We start from the raw sequence: 13,680 nt of genomic DNA, 5'->3' as shown, positions 1-13,680 counted from the left end.
CAACCATCGCCAAATTTTAATCATCAAATTATAATCTATAAACTTTCATTTTAAAATCTGTAATAAGTAAAAGATTATAGTTAAGATATAGAGAATATATTTCCCATTAGTATTAGGAAATAGGCATAGATAAGAATTTTCAAGTGTTTCTAATATCCAAAAACTCAAACCAGTCTAATACCACTTATCTATCTGGGTCAGCAGCTTTTATATCAGACACAGCTTGAGCAGAATAAGGAATTCTTAATGAACATATAGTAAAATCACACCTATTTCCAAAAAGATGTATACATGGGAACATGTATGATCTCAGTAATGCTGGCGAAAGCATCAAGGAGTGAAAGCTTTTTCATTCCACAGATAAAATTCATATAGATATTCCACAGATAAGTTTAAAACAGCCACAAAAACATACTTTCTTTGCCCTATAAGAGCCCATAGCATCTACTAATGAGGAAGGTATGTTGAGATGGGTAGGAACTTTACATTTAAAATTTTCAGGAACTTCCTATAAGTGAACATGAATTGAGTATGTGTGCTTTCCTTTAAACCAAAAGATTAACAGATGATTTTTTCATCATCCATACATCTCAAACTGTGAGGTACTTCTCCAAAGGTATGCATTTTATTTTTATACAGAAAAATGTGCATTTTTCAGAAGGTGGAAACTTCAAATCAGAGTGGTGTACTAAGTGTATAAAAATTAAAAAGCATAGAACTTTTAAGCAGTTATAAGGAACCTGAAAGACATAGACTAATACAACACACAACACAGGTTAAAGAAAAGATCCATTTTGAAAAGATCCACACTGATGATCATAATTCTTTTTAACTCAGTTTGAAAATAACAAGTTGAGAAACTCCCAACTTCACGAGACAGTCCATTCCATTATTAGCCAACTCACATCATTAGGAAGTTGTCTTTTTCATAAAACAAAAATTTACATCCCCACCCTTTAACCTCCATCTGGTTTTATTCTCAGGAATAAGAGAATCTAAGTTTACTCCAAATATTTTCTGAGGTTTTTAATCATCTGGAGATAGCTAACATTTTTTGCTGATCAACTCTTCCCAAGCTCAACATGACAAGTTCCTATGACTCTTCCTCATCTAACCTAGTTTCGAAATATCTCATCATACTGGTAGATTATGAATTTGTCACAATGGCTATGTGTGTGTGGGAAAAGAATAAATAACAACTTTTTAGATATGGATGTTAGGTGATGGGCTAAGCTCACTCACTAGGCAAAGCAGTTCACTGCTTTCTCCTTCAATGTGCCATCCATTTTACAACCACATTCCTGAATGATGGTCAAGAGTTCACGTTCTAAGTAGTCCTTTTAGTTGTAAGAGATGCTAAATAATTTGCACTTACTCGTTCTCGTTTGGTTTTGCAAACAGTTGGTTTTGCTTACAAAACAAAATGTAGTTTGCTGGTCCACATACAGGCTCATTAACTTCCTGAATACAGTGCCCAACCAAATGTCCTAAATAACTGAGGCTAAAATATCACATTTTTCATCTCATCTATTTTTAGATAAAACAGATTTAGTAGCCTAACTCAATTATAATTACCATCACAAAAACAATAATGGATTTTTTAAAAACCTGGGACAAAGACAGTCGATGAACAGTGATTAACTTTGGATGATAAGAATCTACATGACCGTTACCTTCTTTGCATCTTTTACTTTTCTAAAAATTAAATAAACAACTCACCCACAAGCTAAATAAACTATTTCTTACCAAGATCCTGCTGACTAGCATGAGGATCTGAACTGTGCTTTCAGAGATGCTTTTTCATTTACCTGTTGTTCCTATTAATGAAGGGATTCTGATTAAAATCCCTTTGAAATCCCTTTAAAAAGGCAAATCAGATATTTCTCTTCCAACTTACATTAGCTATATTTTAGGCATTACTGTTGATTACTGGTATCAATGATTCCTAAAACTAAAGAAGAGGATGACATCTCTAAATAAATTATTTCCCTTTACAGATACAGGGGAAAAAATCTACGGTGGAAAACACACAGAATTAACAGTCAAAAATCAAAGTTCCCACTGAGACTGATAAAATGCAACTGTAACATTTTGGGCAAACTATTTTATCATTCCAGGCCTTAATACCCTCATCCAAAAAACTTAAAGAGACAAGATGCTATTTAATCGAAATCCTTTCTCATTCTAAATTTCTTTGATTCCATGAACTATCCAAGACATGTAAAACTATCCCAGGTAGTCCATCATAAATATTTGTCAATTAATACTTAGTATTTATTTTACAGTATGAACTTTTAAAGTTTCTTTGCAACGAATTACTTACTTCTACTACTACTACTACTATTAATAGCTAACACTTCAGTACTTGCTATTTACACAGTTCAATGTTTTACATGGATTACATTTAATCCTCACAATAGTCTTCCAAAACATATAATTATTATCCTCATTTTACAGACATGATTTACAAAAGTCCAAGATCACAAAACTGGTAAGTGACAGAACCAGGCTTCCAATCTTGGCAGAATGAACTCAAAATCCCCCATGGAGGTATACAGAATAAACTTGTTCATCAAACCCTCAACATGACAACTAACAGACACTCTGAAAGCGTGAATACATATATAACAGAAACAGTACTTCACACAGTAGGCAGTATAAAACTTGGATTTAAAACAACTTTATAATATTTATTAAACTTTATGATCTTAGGCAAATCACTTAAGTCTCTTTGCTTACATGGAATATGGGAAAAATAGTATCGACTCAAGAAGCTACTGTAAGAATTAAAAGCAACAACATAAAATGCTTACGTAAGTGTGCTTAGCAAACATATCATATATGGTTGCATAATATTACTAAATTAAGTGGCAATGTATTAAAAGGAGGCACATAAATATTATATATTAATCTAAATACTATATATTCATTTAGCATAATTTATATATAATATATAAATCAGCCATTTGGATTCATGGATAATGAATCAACTTATTTTATTTTTCTTCAGCTAAGACAGCAAAAGAGATGATTTATTGTACACGTTACATTCTCAGCCACAACTGAGAAGAGAACTAGTCCAGAATATCACAGGTCCAGGGCAAAGGACCAAAAGGGGACCGTTTTGATACGAGCAGGTTGGGTCTCTCGAAGGTGGGTGAAGCGATCATAATGGCCATGGATGTTCCAGATTCGTCGAGACATCTTCTAGACAGGAGGCAGGCAGTCTGACAGTTTGTACCAGCTTGCCTGGCCCCTGGCTGCCCTTTGTTTCTGTTCCCGTGGCCTCCACTGGTACGAGTTTACTTGGACCTCTGCCTCACCTTTCTCCTTTTGCGCTTCAGCCTGCACATGCGTTTCTTCCTCCACTTTGCTCTCATGGGGCGGAGGTTTCTCAGAAGATGGCGCTAAGGCCGAGAGCCATGGATAATTAATCAATTTACAATAGCCATACCACCTACCTCAACCCCTTAACTATTGAGGGGAAAAAAAAAATGCCACACAGTAAACATTCTCAGCACAATGTCCTCCCAAAACATATACTCAAATACTACCAATGTCTAGCATACTGCCTTAACCATAGCAAGAATATAATATTTTTGGGACTGTAATGACTATTTTATGTTTTGAAACAGCTATACCTATTATAATGTTTAATAATTTTCTCGAATATTACGAACTAAAGTGTGCCCTGTCCGTGCCAGGAAAGACAAATAACAGAATTAACGGAAAAGACAAATGTAAGGAAGGAATTACAGTGATATAGGAGAGTAAGTAGAAAGAACCCGGACTTTGGACAGAGAAGGCCTGAGTTTATGTCCCAACTATATCTCTTTTACCTGGCTGTTATGAACAAGACTTTTAACTTTCAGCTTAGTTTTCTTCATCTGTAAAATGGGGTTAGTACCACCAGCATCACCCTAATGCCAATAAGCACACCTACCACTCACATAATAGTTTCTAAATATAATTCTCCAATAAAAGAAACCAGAGTTCCTTGGATAAATAGGATGACTCTACAGCTGTGGCAGGGAAAATACGAAATGAGCCTAGACCATCTTGTGAAGCCAAAAAGGAAGTGCTCATCTGCAGTCAATTAAGCCGACCGCGCCCTTTTCCCCATGGGGGCCCCGTGTGCAATGGCTGCAAACAGCAGCCTCCTTGGTAGTGTATGCAGCCTGTTGCCTCTATGGGTTGCCCAAACGGACCTTGGAGACAGCCCTTTCCAGTGGCCATTCATGACTGGCATGCTGTCCCAGTCTAGGCTCCAGACAGGTGTTCATGGTGCCTTTGGAAAGCCCCAGGGCACAGTGGCCAGGGTCCTCATTGGCCAAGTCATCGTGTCCATCCGCACCAAGCTGCAGAGCAAGGAGCATGTGATTGAGGCCTTCTGCAGGGCCAAGTTCAAGTTCCCTGGCTGCCAGAAGATCCATATCTCCAAGAAGTAGGGATTTACTAAGCTGACTGCAGATGAATTTGAAAACAGGGTAGCAGAAAAGTGGCTCATCCCGGGCGGGTGTGGGGTCAAATACATGCCTAATTGTGGCCCCTGGACAAATGGTGGGCCCTGCATTCATGACAGCCTTAACAGTGTCCCCTCCTTGCTCATGCCCACCAATAAATCCTACTTCCCTGTCAAAAAACAAAAAAAAATTTTTAAACAAACAAACAAAAGGAAAACAAAAAGGAAGTGCTCAAAAAATGAAGGAACACGTCAAAAGGCACAGAAGCCAACTTGATGGGGCTCCCAATGGCCAAATCTGGGACAACAGAGCATCAAAATAATGACAGCAATGGACTATTGTCCATACTAATAGAAATAAATAATAAATAAATAAATGGTGGGGAGAAGAGAAAGCTTATCTATAGAATTCCAATTAATAAAGGTGAAAGGAATAATGGAAACAAAATCACCAATTCGGCATACATCACAATATTTGTTACAAACAAGACTCATAAACAGACATTAAAAATAGTGAGCAAATGTATAATAGGAAACAGGATATTTACATAATCTCAAAGTATCACTCCCCAGAAGATGCTTATTACACAAAGGATCTATCATTTGAGAAACTGGCAGGCATCATCTTAACCAAATGATCAAAGTTCATATAATCAGTATGGGATATATCACCATCACAGACCTCCTAAAGCATGAGGACACCTTCACTCTATAGTATTGTTGCCCAAAATGTTTAACTTCAATTTAATCAAGACTGAGCATCAAATGCAAACTGAAGAACATTCCATAAAATACCTGGCCAGTACTCTTCAAAAAAGTTTCAAAATTATGAAAGAAACACCGAAGAGCTATTCCAGATTAAAGGAGGCTAAGGAGACATGAATACTTAATACAATATGCAAAGCTGGATTGTATCCTGAACTAGAAAAAGGACATTATGGAACTGATGAAACTTGAAGTAAGGTCAGTAGATAATATTACCTCGATGTTAATTTCCTGATTCGACTATGTAAGATACTAAAATTTTGGGAAGCCAGTTGAAGAATATATGGATATTCTTTGGATATTTTTTCCTACTTTTTATAGGAAAAAATTATTTTGTAGGTCTAAAATTATTTCAAAGTGAGATTATATAAACACACATGAATTTCTGAAGAAACACAGCAATGTGAGGAAGACTAGCTTATACTTGTTTTACCAATAACTGCCACATATCTTTGAGCAGCTCTTTAGTATATAATAGTGAAAAAATTCTCAAGATTATGTAGGCTGGTAAGAGGCAATGACAGACCTACATATTCATGTAATCCCTTCAGTGCTTCTACCTTGACATCTCTGCCCATAAAATCTCCAATTTTTAATACAAATAATTAAGAGGAAACAGAGAAAAATTACAGTAGGTTCACGACAAGTTATGTGAGGAGTTTGGAACCACAACTGTGTACTTCACCTAAAATGCCCCTTAGTCTTCCTATCAGAAATTTAGGCAGTCTGAACCATTTATCTATCTTTGAACGACATATCTCATGCTCTTACACTAAAGCCTGACCCAACTGGGCTAAACAATTACAAATTACTCATTTCAAAGCTCTTGCTAGTCAGACATGATTTTTTAAAAAGAAAAGACTAAAATCATTCACATCCTATAAATAAACATTAATATATAGAACTTTATAATATATAAAGTCTAAAGTTATAAAAAGACTGCGTTCACAGTAATCATCTACCCTTAGCTCTAAGTTGTTAAGACACTAAATCTTTTGCCTTTCTTACACAATCTACCCTACTTCAAAGTGCACTGAAAGACAAGACTATAGCTACTTTGTCAGATCACAAGACTACTGAACTATACACCAAGTTACACATAACATGTAAACATGTCTCTTCAAAATGAAGTAATTTTTACTTTCAATGTTTTTCCTCACTCTTCTGGGACAACTGTATTTTCCCCTAGCAGAGAATCAAGTCCTTCATTACCAAAGAACCAATCATGTATTTCTAAAAGCAGATTGAGAACTCTGTGAAGGCAAAGACCCAGATTTTACTCATCTACATCCCCAAAGCCTATAGGCTTAACACCTGGGATCTCAAAAAGGTTAGTTTCCAATCCTTTCTCTGGCATATAAGAAAGGCTCAATAAACGTTTATTGTAGCTGTTTCATTCAGTATCAACACTAATGACTGTGCCAAACCTAAGAGCAATGTAAAATCCAGAAGAAGGACTAAATCTGACTAATAAGAAATGCTGCAACATTCTGATCTCCATCTGTTTGGCTGCTTCTATCAGCCTACCACTCCAACACACGTGTGATTGATCCTTTAGGGCCCACTGCACCGAAAACATTTAACTACCACTAAATGTGCAGCACACACATAACAGATTTGGATTAACAGACTTTTCTTTACTGAAACAGTTCTAAATACTATTTTTACAGAACCTAAACACTTTAACATCTGCGGTTTAGATAATACCCTACTTTGTCAAGATATATGGATAATTAGGTGTATATTGTTGGGTCTAGAATTTTGTCATTCAACATTAAGCAAATAACTTCTCATCTATCACTACAATTAGAATTTTAAAATAACACTTCATCTTAACTCAGTACCTACAAGGTAAAACAAAAAACATAACATCTACCAAGCATCTAGCAGATTACGAAGATGATTGGCTTAATAAATAAACTACCTCAAGAACAATACCTACAAATGTTAAAGGAAAAAATTTCATTCAGTACAAGAGATGTACATACAAAAGCCTATGTGGAGATGAGTATACATTCATGTCCACACCAGAATTTTTTTTAACTACTTAATAGATTAAAAAGATTCTATTAAAAAATAAAGAATTAACTTTAAATAAAATTATACAGTGAAATAAAGTACACTAAACTGTTTCACATTTTAATATTTAAAAAGAGAAAATGTGAATAAGATTACCCTGAAATTATGAAATATATAGGAGATTATGTCAAATTACAAAATACTAGAGCCAAAAATGCTAGCTATCATCTGAGCCATCTTACTTGTTCTAGGAAACTCAGGTTTTCTAAGAAATTGCTTTTTAAAGGAAGACTATACAATGGACAATACACAATAATATAAGGAAAGAATAACCAACACTCACTATCACAAGCACATAAAGGCCAAGAAATTGATGGGGATAGGGGAAAAAGGAAAGAGGTGAATGCACAGATATCCATTTGGAGAGGTAAAATATCACAACATTTCAGAGGCTGGACTCCGCATCCCGACCTAACCAAGCTTGAATCCTAACAGTCATTTACTAACTAACCTCATCATGCCTCAATTTCCTCATCTATAAAATGGATGTAACAGTACCCAATAGAGTGGTTGTGGGATTTTAAGAATTTATTAATTCATATAAGCACTGAGAACAGTGTCTGGCACATAGTAAGCAATCAAAAAATTTTAGCAAATGTCATTATCTGCTATAAAAATACAGTTTTTATACCCATTCTCTTACATTGCCAGTAGGAGTACAAATTGGAACTATGCGGGGACACAGTTTGGCATTACCTTATAAACTTGAAAATTTACAACATAACTTAAATCCAACTATTTTACTCCTAAATATATATTAAAGAGAACCTTTAGCATATATGCATCAGAAGCATATTACAAACATGTTCACAGTGGTAATGTTCATGATAGGAAATAACTGAAAATAACTCAAATATCCTTAGACAACAGATTGTCTATATTGTGGTAATGTCACACAATGGAATCTTATACGTCAGGGCAAATGAACAAAAAGCTATAGCAAAAAGAATGGACACATCTTACTATTACTGAGTGTAAAAAAAAATCAAGTTCAGGAGTTGATATTTACATAAGTATATTCCTTTTAGAGAGTTCAAATATATATGGTAAAGTTTTTTTAATAGGAAATAAATGGTAAATACACAACTCAGGATAGAGTAACCTCTAAGAAGAGATAAAAGGAATATAACAGAAGCACAATAGGTACATTTTAGTAATCATCACTGTCCTGATTCTTGGATTGTACTGTGAGTGGGTATTTGTCAATTAAATAAAAAAGTAAAATTACTAGACTACAGAGGTCCATATATAGACCAATGATGACACTATGAACCAAGATAATGATTAGTCTAATTCTGTGCACCAAAGGTTTTTTAAAAAAGAATTGAGAGTTAATTGTAACCTGCTTTGGAATGAAGGGTCAAATGACATAATTCATGTTTGACACGCAGCAAAATGCTTAATACACATTAGCTACTATCTAAAATGGTATTTTATTACAGAATAAAACACATTTTAAGATTTAAAATCTCTTCTCACTCTAAACCAACCTCTTTCCCACCTCCTAAAGCAGAAACCATCCCTAAAAAAGACAGAGACCTGCTCAGCAAACTAGTGGCACAGCAGGGCTCCTGATTCCCTACCAATCCAATTCTCCTTCCACTAGATCAGTATGTACAAACTCAATTTTGTTTTGATAGTCATGACCTTCATTACTTTTTTGCTTTATATGTGTACCATATCCAAAATATGTTGTTCCTAAAAGGAAAGGTTTTAATCACAACAGCCAATTAAAAAAAAAAACTATCACAAGCCATAAATAGATGGTAACCATAAAATTTAATATAGTAAAAGCCAAACAGTATTGGCTCATCTACCAGAGACTGAGGTTGACATCACTCCTTCCTTATTAAAAAACAACAACAGGGCTTCCCTGGTGGCGCAGTGGTTGAGAGTCCGCCTGCCGATGCAGGGGACACGGGTTCGTGCCCCGGTCCGGGAAGATCCCACATGCCGCGGAGCAGTTAGGCCCGTGAGCCATGGCCGCTGAGCCTACGCGTCCGGAGCCTGTGCTCCGCAACGGGAGAGACCACGACAGTAAGAGGCCCGCGTACCGCCAAAACAAACAAACAAAAAAACAACAAACATACAAAAAATAAAGTTTAATTTAATTAAGATGCAAAATGTATTGAGAAAGGAGTAACTTGTCAATTTAATGCCACATCTGTGAAACAACTGAAATTACCTTACATACCAGGGGCAAGTTCCATACTTTGGAAAATGCTGCACTTCCTCTAGCTGTCCCCCTATTTAAAAGATTAGAATTTTTTTCAGCAAACTGGCTAAGATTGAATAGAGACCATGTCATTGGTTTCAAAAATTTCCTGGGACTGAAGGGTTAGAAACACTCAGGATATGCACTATCTGATAAAGGAATCATTAGCATGTGGCAATTTAAATTAAAATTTTAGTTCCTCAGTCCTTCAAGCCACATTTCAAGTACTCATAAGCCAAACAGCCACACAGGAGCATCATACTGGACAGCACAAACAGAACATTTCCTTCACCACAGAAACTTCTATTGGAAACACTGCTTTAGATTCTCAAAGAACTCCGATAAGGCCCAAATGGTAGCAAATGGAAATAAGGAAAATTTCAGCAGAGGAAAAAAAAAAGTATTTCAATAAAGTAATAGAAACATTTGGAAAGAACTGAGAGACAGTGAATTAAAACCTAGTGGTAAAAATATATTTTCTACAATTGCTTTATAATGATTTCAAAGGCTGGAGATGTACAAAAGCAGGCAGGAATCCCTCCCCAACTAAGATAGTAAGGTTATTACTTCAACCGAGGAAAAGACTTAAATACTTAGAAAATAAGGTAAGAGACTGCAGTCGTATCTGAAGGCATACTGGCAAATAGCGCTTATTGTGTACCAAACACTGCTTTAATATATGAGCTTATGAAAACTCTTATAATTACCTTACCTTCATTAATAAAGAAATAAGGAAAGCATGCTCAAATAATGGACAGAATATCAACAGTAACTATCTTTCAAAAACAGTGGGTCTTGTATAACCAATTCTCATTTACCATCCCCTGATCACTTTAAAGCATTTAGGATCTCCCCCATCCCACTTCAGGTTCTCAACATTCTTGTGAACTTGTTTTACTGAAAACAATATTTTAAAAGGGCATTTTCCAGTGCATTTAATACACAGTTTGATTTTAACTATGTAGATATTTCGCAAAGCTTCTCGATATATAGGTTACATAACCTATGTAGATATTTTGCATTACTTCTCAATATGTAGGTTATATAATCTTTAATTTAGCTATATTCATTAGATGTACAATCCCCTTCAGTTCCCCAAACAGGCCCAGACATTTCAGTTCTAAGGTTTAGGTTCATTTTCCTCAGCTTTCCTCCTCTCCCTAAGGTTTTGCTAGAACCTTTTCTTTTTCTGCCTTCTGCCTTACCTCTCTTTCCCCCCCCCCAATCCTCTAGAAAACACTACCTTTCCCTGTGAGTAAATCAAAATTCATACATACATAAATCCATTTTTATACAATTTTCAGGCAAAAACTAATGTATGGATGAGAAAAGATTACTGTCTTCATTAGCACAGATGCTTAGACACTAGAAGATTTGCTCTAAGTCACATAAGTAAATGGCAAAACTGAGACTAGAACCTGAGTTTTTCTTTCTTTTCTACACAGCTTTGCAGATTTCTTAGTGTGCCAATTAGCATAATTTTATTCTTTCTGACCCAGGTAATTCACTATCTATATAAATCGTATGATCTACATGAAGTTTTTAGAGAAACAACAAATTTTAAATTTCAAATCCTTCCTATATATTTCTTGCCTTTATAAAACTTTTAATAAGAGTGCAAAAAAGAAAATTTCTTCTATGAGTAATTTCCAGTTGTCTTCCAAGTTTTCTACAATGTGATTATATTGTTTTTGTACTTCAAAAAGTTTCTATTAATGTTTGCTGGATTCATACATTCCTACTTTTTGTTTGAAAATGGCAGCTGCTATAATTACAGTGCACAGTCATGACTTACCCTTGAGCAACACCATAATGTACCCAAAATGCTGCCTCTCACCAGAGTACACATTCTCCCAGGAATGTGTCATACAAGTTAGAGACATATAATGCCATAGGATATAAATACGTAAAGACTGCATGGTTAAGAGTTCTTTTTTTCCTAATATAAATGACTAAAAACATTTCATATTGAAAATACAACTCTATTATTGATTAAAATGCAATATTCACATGATATCTTTGTGATAGTTTACTAGATTTCAAAATAATTACACAATCTTACAGGCTGCTTTGGGATACACTCCCTTAACATTTGGGGCACTTCGGTGCCCTGAAAGAAATCTGAGAAGCAATGACTTAAGGCTTATTATCTATAATCTAGTTACAGCAATTCAAATCTGAATTCCCCTACAATGCCTCACAACTCAACCTTGAAATGCACTCCCCCTGAGAATCCTATACCTTTTCATATTATCTCCTTCATGAAATAATAAGCTGAACATAAATGTAAATCTTTGGTACCAATAAGGAGATACACCCTTAGAGGACAATATCCCATATAACGCACTGTAGTTCAGAACTGGGTACTTTTAACTACAAGGGTTTTTACCAGCATTAACTTCTTACACAGAATAAAATATTCTGTAATATATAATTCTAGTCTACAGAATACAGAAGTCAGCCTATGTCATCACAGTAAGTCTAAGTTGTTTTACAAAAGGTTTTGTGTGTGTGTGTATGAATGCATGTATGTATGTATGTACACTGTCAAACAGTATAAAGTATTTGTTACTGTTACAGTCGAGAGTTTAAAAGCTACTGTTTCAGGGTACAGGGTTTGGAGTCTTCACCAGCTATGTAATCTTTGCTAAGCTATTCAACTTTCCTAAGCCCCAGCTTCCTCACCTTTGTAAATGGTGGTAATAATAGTAATAACACTTAAAAGAGTTGTTATGAAGACTAATTCTATCAAATGATTTTAAGACAATGCTGGTAATAACTCAAATATTATCTATCATTTAATTACATACTGGGAGCTATGTAAAAAAACCCGCAAGGTACTAAAGAACAAAAATGGAATCTAAGAAATATGAGAATGTCATTTATAAATAATCCACAACAGAGAAAATACAAATTTTTGGAAGCAGCATTTCATAACCAGAATTTTTAAAAAACCACTTATATTCTTTGACATAATTATTTCACTCCTGTAAATTCATCCTAAGAAATTAATTGAACAGAAATAAAACAATTATATGCAGAAAGGATGCCCATTACAATGTTACTTATAAGAGCTGGACACCTGAAGTGTTCACTAAGAAGAAAACAGCTATGTAAACTTATGGTACAACCTGATGAACTATTATAGGCATTAAAATAATGATTACTAAAAACTATGTATAAGCATAGAAATTCTTTAAGTATATCCAGTGAAAATAAATATTCATACATACACTATTAAAACAAGTAAAATATATTTGTATGGAACTAGAAGCAACTGAAAACTATGTTGGGTTTTTAATTGATTTTGTTCTTTCTTTGATGTAATTATTGCTCCTTGTCCTCCCCAAAACAAAGAAAAGTCAGCATCTTGGTTCATTCAGGTTGCAATAACAAAATACGACAGACTGGGTAGCTAATAAACAACAGAAATTTATTTTTAACAGTTCTGGAGGCTGACAAGTTCAAGATCGAGGTGCCAGCATGGCTGGGTATAGGCCTTCTTCCTGGTTCATAGCTAGGGACTTTTCACATGGTGCAAGGGGCTAGGGATCTCTGTGGAACCTCCATCCTCATGATTTAAGCACCTCCTAAAGGCCCCACCTCATTATACCATTGTCTTTGGAGGTTAGGATTTCAACATGAGTTTGGTGGGGAAACAAACATTCAGACAGTAAGAGTCAGTTAAAAGGATTCAGCTCAGTTTTCCTCCTCCTAAGTACCTAGCTAAATCTATCTGAAACGGCGTAAATGCAAAAATGGGACTAGAAGTTAGCCATAATCAAACGACTTTTATTTGATGTATGCTGGGGCCTAGTACACATTACACAGTTTCAGACTCAACAATAATAGGGTCTATATAAAATCAGATACATTCTTTTTCTTTTGGCTGACTTAGAAGCCAAGTTTGGCTCTCTCCAGAAGTATCAAGATAAAAAACTGCTAAGGAAAACTAAGATGATTAGAGAGGTCACCTTGTCTTATTCATTCATCTCCTGTCTCTCCCCTTCCTTTTTGAAAAAATCATAATGCAGAGTTGAAGAATATCTTAATTTGATATGCTACTTATTAAAGTTATTTGCTATATTTTCTTAACCTTTACTAAGTTAATTAAGTTTGGATTTTTAGATCAAATAATTCTCAAGAGAAAAAGCATATA

General features: G+C 35.0%; 1 protein-coding gene and 1 non-coding gene across 3 annotated transcripts in view; one reads left to right on the top strand and one right to left on the bottom strand.

The window, feature by feature from the left end:
* The window catches only part of SPRED1 (sprouty related EVH1 domain containing 1), a 119,786-nt gene that overhangs the window by 95,707 nt on the left and 10,399 nt on the right, over nucleotides 1-13,680 (bottom strand). The gene's annotated exons all lie outside the window — the stretch shown is intronic.
* Nucleotides 4,087-4,221, top strand: LOC117311390 (small nucleolar RNA SNORA70). Its single transcript, XR_004525595.1, has one exon. It is a non-coding gene; the product is annotated as a small nucleolar RNA SNORA70 (small nucleolar RNA).

Source organism: Tursiops truncatus, chromosome 2, assembly GCF_011762595.2.
Source record: "Tursiops truncatus isolate mTurTru1 chromosome 2, mTurTru1.mat.Y, whole genome shotgun sequence".
NCBI lineage: Eukaryota > Metazoa > Chordata > Mammalia > Artiodactyla > Delphinidae > Tursiops > Tursiops truncatus.
This window is presented reverse-complemented; position numbering and strand designations above follow the sequence as displayed.